Below are 21989 nucleotides of genomic sequence, written 5' to 3' on the forward strand. Positions count from 1 at the left end.
ATGGTTGGACTTGATCTTAGAGGTCTCTTCCAATCCTCTTTGATTCTATGGCAGTTTGCATTCATTCAGAGCATTTTCTGATGCCATTAGCATTTTCATTCTCCATGAATGGTTGCCTTTCTCCTAGTTTCTGTACTCCTATGAACAGTCCTTGAGGGATCTTGTATGACACATGCAAAAAAAGCAAACCTCTGTAAAGTCCTTTGGTTTCCTTACATGAAAGAGCTGAGTTAGACATAAAGGAATCAGAGGAGCTCATTAACTATGGATAGACGTCCCCTGTAGCCACAAGGAGACTTGCACCAGCCTTTGGCTCCTTCCTGAGGGAAAAGGAGGAGAGAGGTGAGGAGGGATACCCCTTAGGTACACCTTTGCTGTCTCTTGGCACTTTTATTTACTGCAGATCTATTGCCACTGGTTGGCTTCTTTGAGTTGTGCCTTCATGGTTGCACATACTAATCACTTGACTTGCATTTCATGGTATTCAGACAGACAGTAAAGGTTATGCCAAGTGTTTTGAGCTCTGTTGTGGATGGAGCAGCAGCAGAGTGTCTCAAGTGCAGGAGATGCACCTCCAGAGCTTCATGGCAATCACATCTCTCTGGAGGCCTGAGCTCTCCTGATCAGCTTCAGTTGTGGCATTCATGTTTCAGGCTGTTGTGGAGCTCGAGGTGTGACTAATTCTCTCTTCAGACTGTCATTTCTCTTGTCTGAAGCGAGACCCAAATAAGTCATTCATCAAAAAAATTCATTTCTTGCAGATTTTCCTTTCATATTGCCGCAGGTCTCAGAAGTATGATCAGTTTCTGCTCAAGTTCCTGTTTCATCCAGGGTTAAACTTGCAATTTCCTTGTGATTCTCTGAAAACTTTGTTCCATAACTTCTCCACTCTACATTCCAGAAGTTGTCTTAATCTTTCCCCTCTCGTGTCCAAATGACACTCATGATATAAGGTTACTCCAAATGGTTATGGTTTTGGGAGAGAAGGTAGTGTTCTTTGTATTTCTGCCTTTGCTACTGGCAAGTACAGTGACCTTGTCCTTAGAAGCTTCTCACTGCATTTCCTCCTCCATGATGTGTTGGCCTGGACACTTGGAATGTGCCCCTCAAGAGGATGTTTGCCCCAGCTTATCCCAGCAGAGTTATGATTTGTTTTGTGGAGGAGCTTCTCTCTGTTCATTGCTTGTGCCCCTAATTAGGTATCTCAGTTGTGGGGATGCAAACCTGGGTCTCTTTACCTTCTGTTCCTTGATAAACCTTGAGCCTGCTGTAGCAATTTGCCTCCAGCAAAGTACTTTTGTTTCTCCCTACCTGTTCTCTCTGGCAGTCTTTTCTTTTTGAGCTGGTTTGTGACTCAGGTGAGTGTTGCTATTGAGGTTGATATCAAAGGCTCTATGCTGATGTTCCTAATGGTATTTGTGATGGAAAGACACACTTGGCCTTCCTGGTGTGCTACTGCCCCAAGGGGGAGACCTTGTTGGTGGCCTTCCTGTATCTGAAGGAGGTCTACAGGAAGACTGGGGAGGGACTGTTTACAAGGTCTTGTAATGCAGAGCCAGGGGTAATAGGTTTAAACTGGTAGAGGGGAGATTTAAACTAGGTATTAGGAAAGAATTGTTTTCCAATCAGGGTGGAGAAACACTAGATCAGGTTGCCCAGGGAGGTTGTGGATGCTCCCTCTCTGGAGGTGTTCAAGGCCAGGTTGGATGAGGCCTTGAGTGACCTGTTTTAGTGGGAGGTGTCCCTGCCTATGGTGGGGGGTTGGAACTGGATGATCTTTGAGGTCCCTTCCAACCTAAACCATTCCATAATTCTCTGATTCTATGATGAGATCTGACAGCAGGTATCCAGACATAATCAGAGCAGAGGTCTCCAATCTCTTCCAGTATTTTCCCTGTAACACAGACTGCATTTAGTCTTTTGGTGAGCTGATATTAAGAGCCAAGATCTCATTTGTCAACTGACTTAGCTCCATTCAATGAAGATAAAGGATGTGCTGAACTCTGTGAGGCTATGATTGTTCCATGACTAACAAGGGAGTAATTTTGCTTGGAGTGAAATCAAATGCAATGTGCATAAAGCTTCATCCTTACACGAACAAGAGTCCAGGCACTCCAAGAGCCAGCGCTGCCAACCAGGAGTTTCAGGATAATTGGAATTGTGTACAGATATGTACAGATTGTGTGACTGTATCATCTTTGTTGGAGTTTGAAGAAAGAAAATAATCCCAACTATAACCTACAGAAGCTCAATCAGAAGGCAAGTAGCAGTGCAATGTTTAAAATGTAGAGATAAAGGCTTACTATGAATTTTTCACAGCAGAGTGAGAGTGGAGCAGTTCATCAGACTTTGATCCTGGGTCACAGTGGTGGAAATAGCTGCCATTCCTATAAGGCAGCTATTGCCCCAGGTACCCTGAGGCTGGCAGAGGCATTTTACACCTTGCATTGGTTCTTTCAATCTTGTCCTTGCATTGGTTCTTTCCATCTTGTCAAGCTCACAGCTGCATCCTCCTGGTGTGCAGACAAGACTTAAGAGAAAGGAAATGCTTCAGAAACTTGTTCTGGGTCTTCAAGGGGCTCTTGTGTACTCAGGAGAGGATTCCAGCAGTGCCTCCAGGCACTGTGGGTATCTTCAGCTTATGGAGTGAATTCAGCTCTCTGAATTCAGGAGTGAGTGATCATGCAGCAGCAGCAGGCTGCAGGGGTAGTGTGACAAGCCAGAGAGCAGGAACAGGCAAAGAGAAGAGTTGTGAATAAAGACAAGAGAAATACGTTTTCAGAAACACATTGTTCAACTGTTGGAAGGCTCAGCCTGACAGTGGCTGTGGATTTCAGACTTCAAGCTTGTCCCTGGGACTGCCTGTAAGATCTGCAAGAAAACTGCAGTGGGTCTCTGAGTGCCAGCAAGCAGGATGAAAACTTGATGGCAGTAACTAATGTCTGCAATGTCCCAAATCCCCCTGCTGCTTAGGACTTCTAATATGCTTCCTTAGGGGACCTCTGCTTTCAAACAGGACTCTCAGCTTTGATACCAAATTTGATCTTCATGTAGAAGTTTAAATTCCTCTGTAAGATGTGAAAGACAAAAATGGCAAACGTTTTTTCAGTGAACTTTTAAGATAAAATACTTGCTCGTGTTTTTTGCATCTTGCTTCCTCCTTCCTGTATCCAGCAAGTTAGGGATTAGGGATTTAGCAGTCTAGGACAATGGTCTTTTTCCCCCCCTTATTATTTTGACCCCTTAGAAGTCTTCCAGGGTCATCTAGTAAGTGTCTGCCAAGTATTTTTGCTGTCTTCTGTTGCTTTTCTGTTGTCCCCCTTCTGCTGGTCAAAGACTGTTTAGCCACTTACAGTTCTGCTCACGCTGCACAGCAGCCATACATTATGTCCCCCAGCTTCAATGCAAGATGCCCAACTCTCTGAAGAGCATTCAAAGAAACAGGGTGTGCTAGCTTGAAGCTTGCTAGAATGCTTTGGTGAGAAGGACTAGATCACAGACTGTGAAAGGAAAACAATGGTGATGTCTGCTGCCCTCACAGGCTTGCTGAGATGTATAAGAACAAGAATCAAAACATAGATAAGGCACTTCTCCTGCTGGGGAGCTCTGAGCTGCATCTCTCTCTCTCTAACCTCTCTGCTGTTTCTGTGATTAATTCACTTTGCTTCCTAACCCCCTGGCCAAACCTCCATTCTTCCTTGGGACAGGGGTAAGGTTGAGAGGGGTAGGGGGAAGGTGAAGGGGCAGTTGGGAGCCCCTCCTGGGGACTCAGGTTTCTGGGAGGGCTGTTGTGTTTCTGTGTTACCTTTTACCTTGTCTATTTCTGTCTATAACTGTATATGCTGTAAATATCTGCTTGTATCTTGTGCTAGCTGTAAATATAAGCTTCATTCATGAATCTAGTCTGGGTGATTTCCAAAGTTGGGGAGGGGAACACCCAAACCATCACACATGGCGTTCCCCTTCCCATTTCCCGGGTGCATCTGACCTCAACAGAACTTTCTTGCAGGGACATCAGCAAGAGTTTGGAAAATGGCTAAGACCACTGGGTGACATAACTTGCACTGTCTGATGCTGCCTCCTTGTTTCCTTCTATTTTCCATTCAACCTGCATCCATCTATTACCTCCTGTTTGAGACAGCAAGCAGCCCAGGCCACTGTTGTCCTTGTTCTGCCTCTGGACAGTTCCTACTGCAACAAGATCCTGATCCATGTTGAGGCTTATAAGTGCTCTAGACTTACATGGAGTACTGTGTCCAGCTCTGAAGTGCTCAACACAGGAAGAACATTAACCTGGTGGAGCAGGTCCAGAGGAGGGACATGAAATTGGTCAGAGGGCTGGAGGACCTCTGCTATGAGGACAGTCTGAGGAGCTGGGGTTATTCAGCCTAGAGGCTCCAGGGAGACCTAGTAGCAGCCTTCCAGTACCTGAAGGGGGCTACAAGAAGGCTGTGGAGGGACTGTTTGCAAAGGCCTGCAGGGACAGGACAAGGGACAATGGTCTGAAATGAGAGAAGATTTAGATTGGATGTTAGGAAAACGTTCTGCACCATGAGGGTGCTGGAGCACTGCAACAGGTTGCCCAGGGAGGGAGCTGAGGCCCCATCCCTGGAGATATTCAAGGTCAGGCTCGACAAGGCTCTAAGCAAGGTGATCTAGTGGAAGATGTCCCTGCTGACTGCAGAGGGGGCTGAAGTAGATGACCTTTGGAGGTCCCTTCCCAGGTGACTCTATGATTCTATGAACTAACAGTAGGGATATTTTAGATCCACTTTGGTCCAGGCTTGCTGTCAGAATGGCCACTTCTGGTCCATTCACGGTGGAAGGTTGCTGTGTTGTGTGGACACCTGCTGCTGCATACACCCCATTGGGGCTGCTAAAGCTCCTGCACACAAACCCATGCTGGATTGCCCCTCCAAAGAGGGCATGTGCCTTACAGAGCTGGCTGCTCTGAGATTTAATCAGCAACTACTGGCAAGTGGTTTTACAGGCATTACTGCTTCCAGAGCCAAGCTCTCCTGTAGCTCCTAGCTCTGCTGGTAGCCAGGGGTGACACTTGTGTAATGGCTTTCAGTCAAGTACCTTGGAGTGCTTTACAAACAGAGATAATTTGTGCTTCATAGCACCTCCTGAGGTGTTGGAGGTCGGAGACCGGTGCGGCGAGAGATCGGGGCACTGAGAGTCGACTCTGTGGCTTCTGCGCAGCAGTGCAATTTATTAGGGCGATACAGCGACCTTTATAGCCCCCAAAGGGGGTGTAGACAACTGACTTAGTTCAAGATTGGTACAAGTGGAGGGTACAGATTGGCTCCAGGTTAAGTGTAAGGCAGAGATAGGTTAACTTACAGTAAACACCTTAAGGATCCCACCCAGGGGGGGTGGCCAGAGTCAGCCCCCTGGGCCGTGCCCACCTCAGAGGCGGGCAGATTCCACCCCCTGACAGCTGTGCGTGGGTTGCTCATAGTTGCAGGCTCAGGCCCCTGGGAGCCTCAAGGCTCCAAGGACACTTCTCATCACAGGGTCTGATGTTTACCTTTCATGCTCCGCTGCGGGAGGAAGCTTCCCACAATACCCCCTTCTTTTCTTTTGAGCAACCCACGTTTGATTTTAAACGAGCTGTGCTCAGTGGGAGCGCAGGTCAATGGTGCTAAAGTAAAGAGAATACATTTGTTAAGAATTTTGCTAGTGACAACAATCTGGCAAACCAGCCACCCAAGCTTAGCTAATGATCCCAAAAGCCATTTCTGCAAGCGACAGTGAGTCAAATGTTCAAAAACCCAAAAGTCCAGACGAACATCACAGCTTCTGGAGGGTGCAAGTCTGTCACATCTTCATTAGCTCACTGTGGTAGCCGATGTTGTGGGCGAGTGAATTGTCCAGTATCTCTCCATAGCTTCAAGTTCACTTCATACTTCTCAGAGATCTTGATGTTCCCAGTGCAGTCCTCGGCTATGAGCTGCGTCTGACGATTGTGCTTAAGAACTACCAACCCCCAAATACAATACAAGAGTGCGTCTTAGATGTTGCTTTCAGGCTATTCTGCTTAGGCCTTTTCCCACAGCTCTCGATTCACTTCAAGAATTTGGAGCAGTGTTTTTTCATCCCTTGCAGGGCCCTTGCAAGAGACAAAGAAATCACTTGCCATGTTATGCCAATTTTAAGTGGGCTTTGGCCTTCATCAAAGGGACCAGACCGAATCTATTCCATTAAGCTACAATCATTGAAGCTCATGAAAATACCCAAATTCATTAGCCAAGATCCAATGCCTTATAATCCAAATACTCATGATCATCATCTCTATGACTCTCCCAAGATCTTACCACAATTCTGCCATCTGAGCAAGATTTTCTGCTCACTTCATGAAAGGACAAACCAATCATATTCAAGTTGGTATCCACCTTAGGGCCTGTACAGACAGGTGATAAAGCATAATACGAACATATTCAATACCTAAGCTGATAAATCCACTGATCTTACTTGTATGATGTGTCCAAAAAGGCTGCAGTGTTTCTCCATGCCTCTCTTCTTATTTTACTAGCTCCTCTTCCACCTCGCCCCCTTTTCCTCCTTTTTTTTTTTTTTTTTTTTTTATATAAAAGACAAAATTCTACATTTCTATACGTTAAAGAAAGAAAAAAAAAAAAATCATATAACTACAATACTGTCTTAACTTATAAGCCTAGTAGAAAAGGAAAAGAAAAAAGGTGTGTGAGTGAGTGTGTAAAAGAGAATATGGTACCATATTATCCTTAGTATAGAAAAGGTGAATAGGGACTTATAAGTATAAAATATGATGCCTTACCATAGTATATCAGTATAATATCTATCAAAAGCTAATTATGTTCTATCATGATTGCCTAAGAATTACTGCATTATCAACATTATCCTAAAAATTCAATATTATTAATAAGTATCAGTACCTTATCCAACGAATGTCCAAAATACAAAATATATTACAATTAAAGTCAAAAACAACGGTAAAGTCCCAGAGTCCAACATAGTTATCAAGACCCCAGTCTATATCTAGAGAAATCAATGGGCTGGTTGAAGGTACAATATGGCCTGCAGCAAGTTGTTCTTCGACGAGCTTGTGTGCTTCTTGCAGCCGTTCCTTTCGCAGCGGCCACTGATCTATCCAGATCGGTGTATTAGAAAGCCACTGGAGTTTGATTATGGGCGGCTGCCGTCCAGTGGCCGCTGCTGAAAAATTACCTGCGGAGTAGTCATCACGACTCCCATCTGTGTCATGACATCCCTACCAATCAGCGCATTTACACCTCGCGGGAGAGGTGCGATGGTTGCAAAGACGTGGCCTGTCCTGTCATCTATGGTTATACTGATTCGCTGTGAGCTTGTCAGAGTCTGAGATACTCCACCAATACCTTCAATACCGTCTTTAGCTGGGCCTGCTGGCCAGTGCGAGGGCCAGGCAGATATGGAAAAAATGGTTATATCGGCACCTGTATCTAGGAGAACGTCCATGGTTATTGTGTCCTGACCATTACTAATGATAGCTGATGCAAGTGGTCGTCTATTCAGGGACAGGGTCAGCATGGCTAGGCCACCCGTAGATCCAAAACCCTGATCTCCTCTTTGTGGCAAGGCGCGGCCCTGGGCCACGTCCTGCAGCAGGTTGGTCAGGGGCACCAGTTGAGCAATGCGACTGCCTTCCGGCACCACGATAGGTGGGTTGTTAGTGTATGCGACAATTTGTATGATACCGGTGTAGTCTTCATCAATCACCCCGGGAACAATCATTAATCCCTTCAGCCCGGCAGAAGATCTTCCCAGGAGTAATGCGCCAGTGGGCTTGCCATTTATCATTAATGGGCCTTTCATGGAGGTGGCAATAGGGACTGGGCGGTTGTCAATCAAAGTGATGCTTACTGCTGTTGTAAGATCCAGCCCGAGGCTGCCGGAGGTTGCTGGGCAGATAGCATCACTGGGGCAGCAACTTGTGTCCTCGCGCGGCTGCCTGCCGCGCTGCGCTGGTAGTTTCCCGAGCGCTTGCAGGCCGCAGTTGCATGAGAGTCAAGTTGGCAGTGGTCACACCAGACTGCAGCCTGTGGGCAATCATCGCGCGCGTGCCCAGTTAGACCGCAGCGGAAGCAGGGGTTCCGTGGGTTGTTGTTTCGGCGGCCACGATTCCTTGCATCTGCGGATTGCAGTGCTGCCATTACGAGCTGCGTGTGCTTATCTAGAACTTGATCCATTTGGGTTGCAACAAATGTCTGCTGCTGGTTTGTAGGCATTCGAGCAACTCGCTCCAACATATCGTCCACTGAGGCTTCCCTAGGCAGAATGGACAACAGCTGCTTGGTCTTATTATTAGCATTCTCAAAAGCTAGGGTTCGAAAAAAGGCTTGTCTGGTTGCAGCATCTAACTCAGTGGCTGCTTCAACTGCAGCTGCTAGTCTATCAATGAAATGGTTATAGTCCTCACTCAAACCTTGCTTAACAGCGGTATAGCTGGGTGCTTTTGGCTCTGTAGGCACCATATTAAAAGCTGCTCTGGCAGTTGTCATGGATGCATGATGCCACTCAAAGGGATGACGTATCTGGGCATCCAGCGAGCTGAAAGCCCCTTTTCCCAGCAGTATATCTGCTTGAACATTGAGTAAGGGGTCGCCTAGTTGTCGTGGCTGCTCCACCACCTTCCTGCACTCATCGCGCCATGCCCTTTCCCACAACATAAACTGGGATGGTGTTAAAATCAGTCTCGCAACAGTCTCACAATCTGCTGGGCATAGCACATAGGCGGAGAAGATGTAATTCAGCAATTGCTTAGTCGGTTGTGAGTGTAAGCCATGGGAAGATACTGCTGTTTTCAACTGCATAAGCAGTTTCCAATCAAGAGCCGTGTGAGTGGCTCCTGGCTGTCCATCTGCAGTCCGTGCTGCCACAACTGGGAATGCCGCTGCACCTTCCAGAGCAGCAGCTGCCTCCCAATCACCTTGTAACAAGGCGTCGCGAATAACGGCACGCCACCGATGTTGTGGACCAACGGGTGTAAGCTGGAGAGTCTTCCCGGTGATCTCTGTAGCTTGTGGTGCCGCCAGGGGCTGGGCATTGCCAGAAGGCATTATTCTAAGTTTCTGTAAGTCGTCGGCAACATTGTCAATAGTGTCGTCGGCATCGGACTGTGAGGAGTCGCTAGCGTCCGAGTTAATCACAGGCGGCGGTTCCCGGGCTTGAGAGGAAGGACCGGCTTCCGTAGCGGAAGTCCAACTCGGGCCCGCTGCAGCCGGGGGGGCGGGTCGGAATGTAGCAGAAGGAATTTGCGCCGGACGTGGCGAGATGGTAGCGGAAGCCGGGAGTGGGGAAAATGGACCACTGTAGGGCGGTGGCGCTGGGAGCGGGGGGGCAGACGGCTGCACCGGAACGGCAGGGATGGTAGGGATGTTTTGGGGAATTGGTGCCGCTGGCATCGGGGGTGCTGGTGGTTGCACTGGAACGGCAGGAACGTCGGGAACGTCTTGAGGCAGCGCAGGGTATAACGAAGGGTCCTGAGCCGGCGGCACCGGCTGCATTGGGACATCCTGCTGAGGCGGCGCTGGCTGCATTGGGACGTCCTGCTGAGGCGGCGCTGGTTGCTGGGGCGCTGCCGGCTGCGTCGGGGCGTTTGGAGTTGGCAGCACCGGTTGCTGGGGCGCTGCTGGCTGCGTCGGAGCGTTTGGAGTTGGCAGCACCGGTTGCTGGGGCGCTGCTGGCTGCGTCGGGGCGTTTGGAGTTGGCAGCACCGGTTGCTGGGGCGCTGCTGGCTGCGTCGGAGTGTGTGGAGTTGGCAGCACCGGTTGCTTCGGCACTGCGGACAGCATCGGAACAGTAGATGCACTGGGGAGAGTCATCAAAGGCACCACCGTGCCTGGAGAAATTTTCAGGTCGGAAAAGAGAGAGCTAGCTGGGGTAACCATTGCCTCTAGTGGTCTCTCCCCCCGAGTGTCCAAGCCGTCAGCAAGCCGTGCCGCTGCTGTAGCTGCAAGGGTCTGTTCCAGTCTGTATTTCTTCAAGCAATTGATGACATCACGCCATTGCTTCTGTACGCTTTTGGCTGTTTTGTCACCGTCAATAGCCTGGTCAAAAATAGTATCGCCACAGCGGCGCCATTCAGATTCATCAAAAAGAGAGTCTGAAGTTTGAAAGTGTCCTCTTACTAGTCCATATGCTACTAAGGAAGTCAATTTTTTCTTTGACATGGAAACTCCTCGCTTTTCCAAAAAGTTCAAGAGGAGAGAAATTGCTACTTGTTTATCCAAAAGTGCTTGTGTGGTCGGTTCGCCAGCTCCCCAAAGGGAGTCACCAATACTTTGAAAAAACCGCGGAAGAAGGGAGGGGCGGCTGGGAGGTTCCATGGTAACGGCAAGGTTCCGTAAGCGCGCGGAAAAAGAGAAAAAAAAAAAAAAAGGAAGGAAGGAAGGGGGGGGGTGGGGGGGGGGGTGTGGGTGGTGCGTTCGCCTTCCGGCGGCAACTGCCCTGGGGGGATCTGACTATGCACGATCACTGCCCCCAGAAGTGCCCATCTATATGGTCACACCTGTCGTCACACCAGCTGCCGTTATTAAAATTTTTGCCCCCATCTTTATGGGCGGCGACTCTTCTTTTTTTTTTTTTTTTTTTCTTTTTTAATAAACGCCTATCTATATAGGCCGTCCGTATCGGCAGACACCTTTCCCTTGGTTAGTAACGGGTTTAACGAGGGGGAAGGAAAAAAGAAAAAAAGGAAAAAAAAGGAAAAATAGAAAGAAAGAAAAAAAGGAAAAAGGAGAAAAAAAAAAGGAGACGTGTTTCCCCAGCAGGGGGTATAGTAGCGTCCGATCTCTTGCGTTTCCACCAGCTCCTTTTATGTGGGAGCCTCTATGTCCTTCGTGACCGGAGGGGGGGGGGGGGGGGGGGGGGGGGCGGCCTGGCGGCGGTTGTCTTCTCGGCCTAGCGGTGGGGGGGAAGCGGCCTGGCTGGCGGTAGTCTTCTCGGCCTAGCGGTGGGGGGGGAAGCGGCCTGGCGGCGGTTGTCTTCTCGGCCTAGCGGTGGGGGGGACGCGGCCTGGCGGCGGTTTTCTTCTCGGCCTAGCGGTGGGGGGGAAGCGGCCTGGCGGCGGTTGTCTTCTCGGCCTAGCGGTGGGGGGGAAGCGGCCTGGCGGCGGTTGTCTTCTCGGCCTAGCGGTGGGGGGGAAGCGGCCTGGCGGCGGTAGTCTTCTCGGCCTGGCGGTGGGGGGGGGAAGCGGCCTGGCGGTGGTTGTCTTCGCGGCCCGGAGGTGGGGGGGGGAAGCGGCCTGGCGGTTCTCTTCGCGGCCTGGAGGTGGGGGGGGAAGCGGCCTGGCCGTCTTCTCCGCGGCCTGGCGGTGGGGGGGGGAAGCGGCCTGGCCGTCTTCTCCGCGGCCTAGCGGTGGGGGGGGAAGCGGCCTGGCCGTCTTCTCCGCGGCCTGGCGGTGGGGGGGGAAGCGGCCTGGCCGTCTTCTCCGCGGCCTGGCGGTGGGGGGCCCGGGGTGCGGGTCTTCCGTACCTGGAGTTGTCCGGAGGTTCAATCGGTGTGTTCGGGCGCCATCTGTTGGAGGTCGGAGACCGGTGCGGCGAGAGATCGGGGCACTGAGAGTCGACTCTGTGGCTTCTGCGCAGCAGTGCAATTTATTAGGGCGATACAGCGACCTTTATAGCCCCCAAAGGGGGTGTAGACAACTGACTTAGTTCAAGATTGGTACAAGTGGAGGGTACAGATTGGCTCCAGGTTAAGTGTAAGGCAGAGATAGGTTAACTTACAGTAAACACCTTAAGGATCCCACCCAGGGGGGGTGGCCAGAGTCAGCCCCCTGGGCCGTGCCCACCTCAGAGGCGGGCAGATTCCACCCCCTGACAGCTGTGCGTGGGTTGCTCATAGTTGCAGGCTCAGGCCCCTGGGAGCCTCAAGGCTCCAAGGACACTTCTCATCACAGGGTCTGATGTTTACCTTTCATGCTCCGCTGCGGGAGGAAGCTTCCCACACTGAGGCATATAGTATTACCTGTTGTCAGACACAAAATGGCACAAAAAGGATGAAAAAATTAGCTGGTGCTATTAATTGCCCAACTCTGAGTAGGAAAAGCCTGGTTTTCATTGCTATGTGGAATTTGCTTGGGCTGGGGCTACTCACCCTGGACAGAGGCACCACAAATGAGCAGCTGTTTCTGCAAGAGCTAGGGGTCTTGCCTCCTTCTACCTAAAGTCAATTACCCACTGGAAAACAAACAGGAGCCCTTGCTCAGCTCCCAGCATCCCCATAGCTTCTGGACTATGGCTGGATGTGGTGTTCTTGTAACTCCATGTGGGTGCTGAGACATCTGTAGTGATTTATTTGTGTAGCCACAAAGCCAGGACAATTTCCAGCAAACAAAAAAAAGGTAAAAGGATCTATCTCTTAAACTTTCAGGATGACTGTCAAAAGAGAAGAAGATACATAGAACTTACTTACATTCTTTTAGAAGACTTTTTGATTAAGATTTCAGATGGCAATAGATAAGGAAGGGCTTAGATGGGAAAGATAATGAGCTGGAAGCCTGTCTGGAAACTGGTATGAATAACAAAATGAGTGTGTCCAGTTCTGGGCCCCTCAATTCAAGAGAGATGTTGAGGTGCTGGAACATGTCTAGAGAAAGGCAATGAAGCTGATGAAAGGCCTGGAACACAAACCCTATGAGGAGAGGCTGAGGGAGCTGGGGGTGTTTAGCTTGGAGAAGAGGAGGCTCTGGAGTGACCTCCTCATTGTTGTCTACAACTACCTGAAGGGAGGCTGTAGCCAGGTAGGGGTTGGTCTCTATTCCCAGGCATCCAGCTATAGAACAAAGGGACACAGTCTCAAGTTGTGCCAGGGGAGGTCTAGGCTGGACGTTAGGAGGAAGTTCTTCCCAGAGAGAGTGATTGGCATTGGAATGGGCTGCCCAGGGAGGTGGTGGAGTTGCTGTCCCTGGAGGTGTTCAAGAAAAGCCTGGCTGAGGCACTTAGTGCCATGGTCTAGACGACGGGATAGGACTGGGTGATAGGTTTGAGTGGATGATTTTAGAGGTCTCTTCCAACCTGGTTGATTCTATGATTCTATGAACACAAGGCTATTTGTGTAGTTACATGAAGAACTTAGATGTAACCCAAAGCTGGACAACCTTAATCTCATGATATTGCAAGAGGACCTGATGTTTCCAGCTACCTAGACTCCAGGAGAATCATTTTACCTTAATGCCATTTCACATCTTGGTTAGGGTCTGGGAGAATCTTGTTTGGAAGAGGTTTTGTGGGCCTGGATGGAGCAGGACAGTCTGCTTCCCCAGGGGAGGGCAACTTCATCTGTGGTCATGTTAGAGGGTCCTGACTTTTGTCTCTATCCTACTGGGGTCATCTCCTTTCTTCTACAGCTATGCACACATTGGAAGAAGGGTTCAGCAGATGTCTTGAGCAACACTTTCTCCCCAGAAATATTTGGACCAGTTATACCTCACACAGCATTCGAGAGGCTTACATTTTACAGCTGCAGTGCCTGCAAATCAGAGTGATCTGGGTTGGAAGGGACCTCCAAAGCTCATCCAGTCCAACTGCCTCTGCAGTCAGCAGGGACAGCCTCCACTAGATCACCTTGCTCAGAGCCCTGTCAAGCCTCACCTTGAATATCTCCAGGGATGGGGCCTCAACTACCTCCCTGGGCAACCTGTTGCAATGTTTCAGCACCCTCATGGTGCAGAGCTTGTTCCTAACATCCAATCTAAATCTGCTCTTCTCTCATTTCAAACCATTGTCCCTGGTCCTGTCCCTGCAGGCCTTTGCAAACAGTCCCTCTGCAGCCTTCTTGTACCCTTCAGGTACTGGAAGGTTATTAGAGCTATCTGGAGCCTTCTTTTCTCCAGTGTGACCAACCCCAGCTCCTGCTCTTTGTTGGGTAAGCACAAGTCCAAATGTTTGTAGCACTATCTACTTTTGTAGCAAACACAAGAAAAAGTCTCCCCCAGGGGCAGCCATCAGTTGAATCTGACTGCTCCCAACTCTGACTTCAAAGGTGCTGATTTTGGAAGATGGCTTTGCAATGCAATATTCAGAGGAGAATCTGGCAAACTCTTGTCACTGTCACAATCTGTCTGTGCACCAGAGGGCAAGATATTTACTTACTAAAAAAAGAAAGAAACAGCAATTTTTTCCCTCTGCTTATTCTGCCTTTTTTTTTTTTTTTGAGGGGGGAAACCTACACATCACAAACCCCTCAAAACACCACAGAAGATTGCAGCCCTGGTGAGGCCACACCTCGAGTGTTTTGTTCAGTTCTGTGCCACTCATTACAGGAAGGACATTGAGAGTTTGTACATGTCCAGAGAAGGGCAATGAGTTTGGTGAGGGACCTGGAGCACATGGCCTGTGCTGAGCATCTGAGGGAAATGGGGTTGAGAGAGAGGAAAGAAGGCTGAGGGGAGACCTTATTGTTCTCTACAGCTCCTTGAAGGGAGGTTGGAGTGAGGAGAGGGCAGCCTCTGCTTGGTAGCAAGCAACAGAACTAGAGGAAATGGTTTCAATCTGCACCAGGTTCACAGTATCACAGTATCACAGTATACTTCTCCACTGAAAGGGTTCTCAGATGTTGTTGCAGACTGTGCTGCTTGTTATGGTTGCTTGCTGTGGGAACCATGGCTCAAAGGCCTGCAGAGCAGTGTGATCAAGGCCTTGCCATGCAGGACTCCAGACCATTCAGTGTGAATTATGCCAGAGACAGTCTTGTTGCATTACAGCTTGAATATAAACACTCAGCCAGTAGAGCACAAGCCCACACATGAGCATAGTTAGCCAAGGACAACCCACTCCATCAGCATAAACCATGCCTTGTTATTTTCATTAGTGAGGTGTCCTTTATCTATCCCTTCTGAGATAAGGTAGCCAGCAGCTGGTGGGAACCAAGGTCAGGATCCATCTGTTGTTGTCGTCCTTCTTCACTCTGTTCCCACAGCTCTTCTGCTTTGCATTCTTGGAATGGTCTGCCCAGGGCAGTGGTGGATCACTGTCCCTGGGGATGTTCAAGCAGTGTGTGGACCTGGTAACACAGCATCACAGTATCCCAGTATCACCAGGGTTGGAAGAGACCTCACAGATCATCAAGTCCAACCCTTTACCACAGAGCTCAAGGCCAGACCATGGCACCAAGTGCCATGTCCAATCCTGCCTTGAACAGCTCCAGGGACAGCGACTCCACCACCTCCCCGGGCAGCCCATTCCAGTGTCCAATGACTCTCTCAGTGAAGAACTTTCTCCTCACCTCCAGCCTAAATCTCCCCTGGCACAGCCTGAGGCTGTGTCCTCTTGTTCTGGTGCTGGCCACCTGAGAGAAAAGAGCAACCTCCTCCTGGCCACAACCTCCCCTCAGGTAGTTGTAGACAGCAATAAGGTCTCCCCTGAGCCTCCTCTTCTCCAGGCTAACCAATCCCAGCTCCCTCAGCCTCTCCTCGTAGGGCTGTGCTCAAGGCCTCTCCCCAGCCTCGTCGCCCTTCTCTGGACATGCTCAAGCATCTCAATGTCCCTCCTAAACTGGGGGGCCCAGAACTGAACACAGCACTCAAGGTGTGGTCTAACCAGTGCAGAGTACAGGGGCAGAATGACCTCCCTGCTCCTGCTGGCCACACCAGGAGGTGCTTAAGGACATGGTTTATTGTTGACCCTTCAGTGCTAGATCAAGTGTTGGATTCTTTGAGGTGTCTTCTGTGATTCTGTGTGGCAGTGTGGTATTGCTAAACCACTTTGATCTGGCCCCTGTTTGGTCATTTGCACAACCAGGTACTGATGCCTGTGAACGTGCAGCATGACTCTGCTTGGTCTGAATAGCATGCTCACAAATGAAGTGAGGCACTGACAGCAAATGCAGCTGCTCAGGCCTCAGGAAGGCACAAGCTTTGTCACAGTTCAGTCACCCGTGTGCAGAAGGGACACAAAATTCATTGCCCACATGGCTGAGTGCACAGTGTAAATAGCAGAGGGCAAATGCAAAAATTGCTGAAGTATATACACCATTGGTAGAGTGCTGTCAGCACAGGCATTCTAACAAACTTAGCTTATAACCAGAGCTAAGGATAAAAGCTTTGGCTTAATTGCCTGCTGCAATTGAGTTTGTCAAGCATGTGCAATATTATTGTAGCACGCTGCAGGAGGAGGATTGGGGGAAATAAAAAGCTGTGCCTTTGAATTTGCTGAGTCTGTTTTACTAACAACACAGAGCCTGATGCTTTACAAATCTTCTGGTTAGCTGTAAACAGTCACAGCATCCCAGATTCACAGAATACATCTGGTTGGAAGAGATCTCCAAGATCATCCAGTCCAACCCTTGACCCAGAACCAAAGGGTCAGTGCTAAACCATGTCCCTAAGCACCAGGTCCAAACACTGCTTAAACACTTCCAGGGATGGTGACTCCACCACTGCCCTGGACAGACCATTCCAATGTTTTAGAACCTTTTCAGTGAAGAAATATTTCCTGATCCCCAGCCTAAACCTCCCCTGATACAGAGTAGCTGCACAAAATAGCCTACAGAAGCAGGCAATAGATAGTAGAAAAACATGCAGTTCCCAGAGAAAGTTTCTCCTTCTGGTTTTTTGCTTGCTTTCCTGTTTTGTCCTCTTTTCTGCACCCTCAATTGCCCAAGAGTTGCTTAGAAACAATAACAAGAAAATGCCCTCTAAACACTTCAGGTGATCATGTAAATTACTGGTGGGAAAAGTTCAGCAGGAATTCAATCCCATACTTCATTGCCTTGTGCCTCTCTCCTCACCCTGCAACACCTGCGTAGGTTGAGCAAAAACACACACCCGACTTGAAAGTCAGATTGCTGTCCTGGAGGTACAGCATGACAGAAAAGGAAGAGCAAAGGGGAATCCACCTCAGAATTGCCAGTCCACAAAAGGGCTAAGGATTTTTTTCCCTTTGGAATTACCCAAATAACAGCCTCAACTTTCATACTGAAGAGGCAGCTGCATAGATTCATAGAATGGTTTAGGTAGGAAGGGACCTTAATGATCATCCAGATCACCCATAGGCAGGGACACCTCCCACTAGGACAGGTTGCTCAAGGCCTCATCCAGCCTGATCTCGAACACCTCCAGGGAGGGTCATCCACAACCTCCTTGGGCAACCTGTTCTAGTGGTTCTCACCACCCTCCCTCCAAAGAATTTCTTCCTAATATCCAGTCTCAATCTGCCCTTCTCAAACTTCAATCCATTCCCTTTCTCATCACTCCAAGCCTTTGTCAAAAGTCCTTTCCTGGCTTTCTTGTGGGCCCCCTTTCAGGTACTGGAAGGCTGCTCTAAGGTCTCCCTAAAAGTCCTCTCTTTTTCAGGTTGAACAGCCCCAACCCTCTCAGCCTGTCCCCACAGGGGAGGTTCTCCAGCCCTCTGATCATCTCAGTGCCCTCCTCTGGACCCTCTCCAGCAGCTCCACATCCCTCTTATGCTGGGGGCACCAGAACTGGTCTCTGGCCTTAAAGTCATGCTCTCCCTCTGCAAGGGAAGAGAAGCAAAACTCACAAATGCCCAGGTAAATCTTGCCAGCAGTCAAATCAAGGGAGACAACAGAAAACAACCTTAAACAAATTGCAGTACTTCAAGAACAGCAGTTGTGGAATGGCTTTAAACAGTAGGAGCTAATCAGACTACTAAAAAGTCCCACTGGGTTGTTAGGTTGTAGCTTACAACACCTTCCCTGCCCATGTAGCAACTGGTCTGTAACCCAATTGAAAACACTCCTCACCCTTATGTTCCTTAAAAACAAACCACCCCAAATCCTCCCTTTTGTACCAAGCCTGTGTGTCCTCTGCAACGACTCAGCTGCCTGCAATTCCATCAGGCTGCTGCTAAAATTTGGGTGCCATGAGAAGAAATCCATTTCAAAAGGTAAAAAATAAAAAAAAAGGTAGAAATGACATTAAACCAGTGGTTAGAAAAAAGGGCAAGGGCATGAAAGTTTGCCTCAGAAGTGCTCCACCGTGTTCTGTGCTATGGTTAGGAAAACAGGAGGTTTTAGAGAGGGCAGCTGTTAAAAATAGGCAGGGAGTAGGCTTTAATGATGTCTGACGGTGCTTGGCCCAGTCCTGTTCAATGTCTTTATTGATGATCTCGACCAGGGCATTGAGTCCAGCATCAGTAAGTTTGCAGATGACACCAAGCTAGGAGCAGGTGTTGATCTGTTGGAAGGTAGGAGAGCCCTGCAGAGGGACCTGGCCAGGCTGGATGGGTGGGCAGAGGCCAATGGGATGAGATTGAACAAGGCCAAGTGCAGGGCTCTGCACTTTGGCCACAACAACCCCAAGCAGCACTACAGGCTGGGGACTGAGTGGCTGAGAGCAGCCAGGAGGAAAGGGACCTGGGGGTACAGGTAGATAGTAGCTGAAGATGAGCCAGCAGTGTGCCCAGGTGGGCAAGAGAGCCAATGGCATCCTGGCCTGCATCAGGAACAGTGTGGCCAGTAGGACAAGGGAGGTTATTCTGCCCCTGTACTCAGCACTGGTCAGGCCACACCTTGAGTACTGTGTTCAGTTCTGGGCCCCCCAGTTTAGGAGGGACATTGAGATGCTTGAGCGTGTCCAGAGAAGGGCAACGAGGCTGGGGAGAGGCCTTGAGCACAGCCCTGTGAGGAGAGGCTGAGGGAGCTGGGATTGGTTAGCCTGGAGAAGAGGAGGCTCAGGGGTGACCTCATTGCTATCTACAACTACCTGAGGGGTGGTTGTGGCCAGGAGGAGGCTGGCTGAGGCACTTAGTGCCATGGTCTGGTTGACTGGCTAGGGCTGGGTGCTAGGTTGGACTGGATGATCTTGGAGGTCTCTTCCAACCTGACCGATTCTGTGATTCTATAATTGCAAGTGCAGCACTGCCACGTCCCTTTTCCACTGTTTTAGTAGATCCCTTTGTGCTAGTTTGAAGCTAGGTAGAATGTTTTGGTGAGAAGGATTAGACCACAGGCTGTGAAAGAGAAAGAAATGGTGGTGTCTACTTCACTCATAGGCTTGGTGAGATGTGTAAGAACAAGAGTACAAATATAGATAAGGTATTCACACTTGGGGCACTGCCTGAGCTCTGGGCATTTCTCTCTCTAACCTCAGCTGTTGTCTCTGTGATTAATCCACCTGCTTCCTAACCCCCCTGGCTGACCTCCATTCTTTCTTGGGGCACAAGGCAACATCTAGGGTAAGGCTGAGGGATGGGAGAGGTGGGAGGGCAGTTGGGAGCCCCTCCTGGGGACTCAGGTTTCTGGGAGGGCTGTTGTGTTTCTGAATTACCTTTTACCTTGTCTATTTCTGTCTATAACTGTACATACTGTAAATATCTGCCTGTATCTAGTGCTAAGCTGTAAATATAAGCTTCATACAATTTCCAGAGTCTGGTCTGGGTGATTTCCAAAGTGGAGGGGGGGGTGGGGAACACCCAAACCACCACACTTACTGCAGACAGGGCTGCACTATATGACCTTTTGAGGCCCCTTCCAACCCAGACCATTCTATGATTCTACGACCAAACCACAGTTTCACAGGTTTGTTTTCTTTCTTTTGCAGAAAGCATTTCCAAGGTGTTTCCAAGTTAGGTACACACATGAAGAAGCAGGGAAAGGACTCTTACTGGGCCTGCATGAAGCCAGCCTGCTGGTTTTTGATACTACAATGTTTAAACAATGCCAGGATGCTGTCCTGTGCTGCAATTACAACACTTCTTAGTAACTCTTTGTCCCAGTTTTGACAGGGACAGAGTTAATTTCCTTCCTAGTAGCTAGCAGAGTGCTGTGCTTCAGATTTAGCATGAGAATAATGCTGATAGCACCCTGGTGTTTTAGTTGTGGCTGAGTAGGGCTTAAGGATTTTTCAGTTTCCTATGCCCCAGTGAGCAGGAGAAAAAGAAGCTGTGAGTGTCTGTGGCCAGCTGACTCGAGCTAGCTAAAGGGATATTCCATACCAGAGGACATAATGCCCAGCACACAAACTGGGGGAAGTTGGCCTGGAGGAGCTGCTTGCTGCCTGGGGACTGGCTGGGCACCAGTTAGTGGGTAGTGAGCAACTGCATTGTGCATCTCTTGTCTTTTCTTGGGGGTCTAGTTTGTTGTTGCTGTTATTTTCTTTCTTCTTTTTTCTTCTTATTATTATTTTATGATACTTTATTATGATCTTAACCCATGAGTTTTACTTTTCCCTTTCTTTCTTTCTTCCCAATTCTCCTCCCCACTCTGGGATAATTACAGGAGTGAGCGAGCAGCTTCTTGCTTCTTAGTTGCAATCTGAGGTTAAACCATGACAGAAGCTTTGCAGTCAGGAAGGGATTAAGCCTGGAGAAGAGGAGGCTCAGGGGAGGCCTTATTGCTGTCTACAACTACCTGAGGGGTGGTTGTGGCCAGGAGGAGGTTGCTCTCTTCTCTCAGGTGGCCAGCACCAGAACAAGAGGACACAGCCTCAAGCAGTGCCAGGGGAAATTTAGGCTGGAGGTGAGGAGAAAGTTCTTCCCTGAGAGAGTCATTGGACACTGGAATGGGCTGCCCGGGGAGGTAGTGGAGTCGCCGTCCCTGGGGCACTTCAAGGCAGGATTGGACGTGGCACTTGGTGCCATGGTCTGGCCTTGAGCTCTGTGGTAAAGGGTTGGACTGGATGATCTGTGAGGTCTCTTCCAACCCTGATAATACTGTGATACTGTGATACTGTGATAATCTTCCTGCATATATTTCAAGTGCCCTCCTTTGAGCTATTACAGGTGCTGTAGTATGCTGGCTGTGTCCAGACAGCCTTGCTAAACCTGACAGACCAGGGCGTTCACTGATTTCAGTCTGCATCTCTGCTATGCAGATTGCCTGAGGAAGCTGGGCTTAGAGGTGTAGCTTTCATTTCCTTATCTAAACTTGGGGTGCAATCTATGATTATGACAGACATAGGTTAGTGATTAGCTCACAAATTTCCTTTCCATTCACCAAATTAAAAAGAAATCACAATCTTGTCCTTGCTAAAACCAATGTGCAGATATGCTTATGTCAAGCTTAACCAAAGCATGTTCTACAGCACACAGACTGCAAGTAATAGAGACCCATCCATAGGTCCACAGTACAGAAGAGCTAAGTCCTGTTTGCTGTGGGTTTTCCCTGATGATGCAAAGCTGCTCTGCAGCATCAGTCAGCCTGAAAGGAGTGCACACAGAAAAAAAACCTTGGGTCCTGAGGTTCCTGGAACTGAGTAAGGAAGATATTCCATGAACATAGGATAAAGAGACTATATGGCTACATAGCTGTTTTGAAACGAACAAGTTTAGGTCAAAGGGTTCATGCTACACTGTCAAGTTGCCCCAGTAAACAACCCCAGTATCTTCCATGAGACTTTGACTCCTTTTAATAGTTAGAGATCAGATCATCAGCCCCAAACCATGTCCAGAGATGAGGAAAAGGGTTCTGCCAGTACAGGACATCGTATTTTCAAGACTCATTTTAGACTCCAGCTGTATAAGTAATGCAATTTCATTTGCACTTGACAATTGCCATTGCACAATGCTTTGGCATTGGGTTTGGGGTTCTCTTGAGGAGGAAAGAGGTTGAGGAAGAGGGAGAAAGGACAGAACATTTTGACCATGGCTTCCAGAAAGCAGCAAGGAGAGCACCATTCTTGGGAAAATGTCCCCTGCCAAGGATGAGAAACTCTTGTCATTGAACATGGATTGTGCCATGCTTCTGTGGATAACACAGAGCAAAGCTGAACTCCAGACCTGTGTTTCTCGTTTAATTTTCACAGTAAATGTATGCTTTGCATCTTCCATGTCCTTCTGCTGGGGGGAAAGGGAGAGTGTCTTACCGAGTGGTGAGAAATCTCAAGCTCTGGCCCATCCCTCCCTCCCTCCCTCCATCCATTCATCCTCAGCATTTAAAAGTGTCCCAGCCCCTTCTCTGCTCACCACGACTAATTCTCATCTTTGAAAGGTGGCTGTTCGGGGTTGGAGGATGCCCAGAACTTTCCTCTTTAGGTCATACTAGAGTGGCCAGGATAAACTGTT

The sequence above is a fragment of the Pogoniulus pusillus genome, chromosome 15 (assembly GCF_015220805.1).
Source record: "Pogoniulus pusillus isolate bPogPus1 chromosome 15, bPogPus1.pri, whole genome shotgun sequence".
In the NCBI taxonomy this organism is placed as follows: Eukaryota; Metazoa; Chordata; class Aves; order Piciformes; family Lybiidae; genus Pogoniulus; species Pogoniulus pusillus.